The 3,782-nt window shown below is 40.7% G+C and overlaps 1 pseudogene; it reads right to left on the bottom strand.

The window, feature by feature from the left end:
* Window positions 1-526: 526 nt before the first annotated feature.
* LOC101719534 (deoxynucleotidyltransferase terminal-interacting protein 2 pseudogene) lies at window positions 527-2,722 on the bottom strand (annotated as a pseudogene).
* Window positions 2,723-3,782: the final 1,060 nt, after the last annotated feature.

The following is a 3,782-nucleotide window of genomic DNA, read 5'->3' as shown; positions in this document are numbered from 1 at the left end:
GCTGCTATGACAAAATACCATGACTGGGTGGCTTAAACAACAGAAATTCATTTCTCAGCTCTAGAGGTTCAGAAGGCTTACCAATATCAAGATACCAGCAGATTTGTCATCTGCCGAGGGCCCTTCAAGGCTTATAGATGGCAGCTACCTTCTAACTATGTCCTCATTTGGTAGAGAAGAAAGTGAGTGTTCTGGTGTCTTCTTCTAAGGCTACTGTCTTAGTTACTTTTCTTGTTGCTGAGACAAAATACTTGACACTCAACGTTAAAGGAGAAAAGGTTTATTTCAGCTCACCGTTTGTACAGGTGCCAGTTTATAGTCAGCTGGTTCTAAGTCAGGGCAGCATGGAAGAGAGGCATTACAGGGGAGAAATAGTCCATGGCAATGCATAGGAGGCCCTGAAGCAGCAGCAAGCCTCCCTGTCCCTTTTTTTTTTTTTTTGATTCCTTGTCATTTTTATTTCCAAACAGAAATCCCTATATAAACAGTCAGTCTATATTAAATTTGTGATGGTGTTAGTCTTCTAAACCTCTTTTACAAATAAAAAAAGGGAAGATGTAAAATAATGGGATTTGCTTGGTGACTATTAATTGCGAAATTTCTTCTTCTTTCTGAACTTTTTTTCTGCTGCATTTGCTGCTTTTTCAGCCATGATCTCTGAGTACTTCCTTTGGTTATATCTTCTGAACTCAGAATCAGCCAGTAGTTCTTCCACAATAGTCCTTTTCCTTTGCTTCTTGGGAATTCGTGAATGGTAGAAATCAGCTGGATTGTCAACAACAGTTCCAATCTGGAAGTACTTAGGAAAGCCATCTCAGGCATTTTTCTTGTCAAATCTTTTTGGGTACATGCTTGCTCTCATCTCCAGAGCTTTGAGATCATTTTTAAGTTCATCAGTCAATTCTGGAGCTTTCATTCCAAACCAACCATCACCTGCAGTTTTTTGTCACTCTTTCCTGCGTTTTTTCTGAAGTTGATGCTTTGATTCACTATATGGTGAGACACAATAGTTTTTTTCAAAATCAGATGTAATAACAGCTTTCTGTAGAAGCTCATTTTTCTTTTTCTCCTTGATCTGTGTTAGAGTTTTCTTCTTAGACTGAAGTTTTTTCTGCATCGAAATTAATGTACACACCACCCAACTGCTTGATACTCAGACCAGGGTTTGTACTGCTACTTGTCAACTTCAGAAGTTTAGACTTTGTGTTATTTAGTAAATCATCTTCATCACTATACTCATCTTTATTTCTGTCACTGTCTGATGGTTCTTCTTCACTATTTTCATTCTCCTCCTCTTCTGTTTCTTCCTCAGTGGAAACCTCACTTGCCTTATCGTCCAAGTAAAAATTTTTATCAGCATTCAATCCAGGAGTTGTGTCAATTACAAAGAATGCATTGTCCTGAGATGTATTTTCTGAGTTTCCATTTAATGATTCCTTTTGACCACTATTTTCAAAAAAACACACAGTGTCCTCTTCACTTTCACTGCTTTCAGATTGCTGGCTTTCATCACTGCTGAGAACTAGTAAGACAGAATCATCCATATCCTGAGAGTGGCTGAGCTCAGATTTGTTTAGTCTGATATCACATTCAAAATCTACACTCCGTTCACTGTTGTCCCCACTGACAACTTTATTTGTGGACTCTTCATCATCATTACCATGATGACTACTGAACTTTGTCAAGTCACTTATTTTTATGGGGCTTTTTCTCTCTTCATTCCATCTGTTCACTTCTACAACTGCAAATGTTTGAGCTAATGATTTCATTACAGCTTCACAGTTCAGATTTGAGGGCTCTGATGTGGTTTTATTATTTTGAGGGGTCGAATGATTTTGAGAAACTAACTGAAGGCTAGGGTCCTTAAGTTTAGAAAGACATTTCAACTGACAACTTTCATCATTTTCCTTTCCCTCATCTGTTACTCTGTTTCCCTCTCCATCCAAACTCTGAGAGGTCTGTCTGGTATCAGAATCCTCTGACTTCATATCCACGATTTGCTTTTCATTTTCTGGTACAGTCTTAGTATATTTATTCTCAGTTTGTGCCTGTGATTTCCTTGGCATAATCTTGGTTGTTCTCTTATGTGTAATTTCAGGGAATGAAATGTCAGAGCATTGATGATTCAGCATCAGATATGGCTTTTGCATGTGATTCTTGGCTTTGACATGTTAGAGCTTTAGCCTTACTTCTGGTTCTGGTCATTTCTGGGGAAGGCACAATTCTAGAAATACCTGAAGCATGAGATTCTGCTTCAGAGACAACTTCTTCAGCAACAGACTCATTTAGTGGAATTATTTTCTGCTTTTTTCTTACAGTGGGCACTGGAGTAGGTGCAATTATGACGTGCCTTCTCCTAGTTATTCTTACAATAGGTGCCTGCATCTCAGCACAATTTGACACTGCACCAGAGAACTCTCCATCAGTGGATGGTTCAGTTATCTCTGCTAATGACCCTGTAGTCCTGTTCTTCCTCTTTTCCATTTTAGGAATTCTAGAGATTGAACTTTGTTTCCCAGCAGTCTGTGATTCAGCTGTACTTTGGTTATCAGGTCCAGATTCCGTCTTGCTTTCTGGGTGTGCTTGAATTCCTTCAGCAGCAGAACTCTTCTGCTGGGGGCTGTCGGCCGAAGTGACTTGCATTCTGGCCCGAGAATGGGCAGCCCTGGTAACCACCATTTTTGCGGCCTTCGGGTTCCCGGCAGCTACCACAGCTTCCCTGGGCCCGGTGGCCCAGAAATCTCCCTCTCCCTTTTATTCCATCCAGGCTACAAGCCTTTTGAGTGGTGCCATCCACACACAGGGTGGGCCTTCCCATTATCCACACCCACATCTGTGCTAAATCAGTTTAGTTATCACATGCCTTCATCCCAGGGTCACATGCCCTAATCCAGCATCACATACCCATAATCCAGCCACCTCCCCAAAGCCCCATCTATGAGTGTACAAGGCTTTGAGGGCACATCTGGATATAAGCCATAACAACCACTAATTCTATTGCATTAGGACCCCATCTGATGACTCTATTCACCTTGAAGTACTTCTTAAAAGTCCTATCTTCAAATAAAATTACTTTGGGGCTTAAACACATAACTTTTGTGGGGACAAAATTTAGTCCATAACACTCAATAAAAGTTTCTGAAGAGATAATTTTGGCTGAGAGGTGAAGTAACGTGTCAAATTACCTTTGCAAAGCATGGCTCTATTGGCTCCGAAGGACAGATTGATCCAGCCCTGAGCATGTCCTTCAGCGCACCTGACACTGGCTGGGGGTGGGGTCTGCCTTCAGTTACTTTCTGTTCTCAAATGAAATTTGTAGCTAGACTGATTCCTGTGTGTATCAAGAATCCTCCTATACCTAGTGTAGCTATTCTCACAGGTGTTGGGTGAGTTAAAAATCAAAATCCTGAAAATACTAAAATATAAGACCGAATTATGGATTCTATCCCTTATCTTGAGAGTCTCTTAAATTGTTATGACCTACTTTATGTCAGTCTGTTTGTGTTGCTATAAAAAAATAACTTAGACTGGGAAATTTATAGGAAACAGCAATCTATTCCTCACAGTTCTGGATTCTGTTAAACCAAGGTCAAGGTGCCAGCACTGGTGTCTGATGAAGACTGCTGGTTCCAGATGGTTCCTTGCCGCTGTGTCCTCACAAGACAGAATGGATGCAAGGGGAAAAGAGATGTACACTATGTCATCACACAGAAGAAGAGTGGGAGAGAAGGAAAGGTGAACTCTCTTTCTTGAGGCCTCATTTATGAGGGCATTCATATGTG

This window comes from Heterocephalus glaber, unplaced genomic scaffold, assembly GCF_053883595.1.
Source record: "Heterocephalus glaber isolate CG9 unplaced genomic scaffold, H.glaber_assembly_v1.0 deba00000281, whole genome shotgun sequence".
NCBI classification, from domain to species: Eukaryota; Metazoa; Chordata; class Mammalia; order Rodentia; family Bathyergidae; genus Heterocephalus; species Heterocephalus glaber.
The sequence above is the reverse complement of the archived record's forward strand: the minus strand, read 5'-3'. Positions and strand labels throughout refer to the sequence as shown.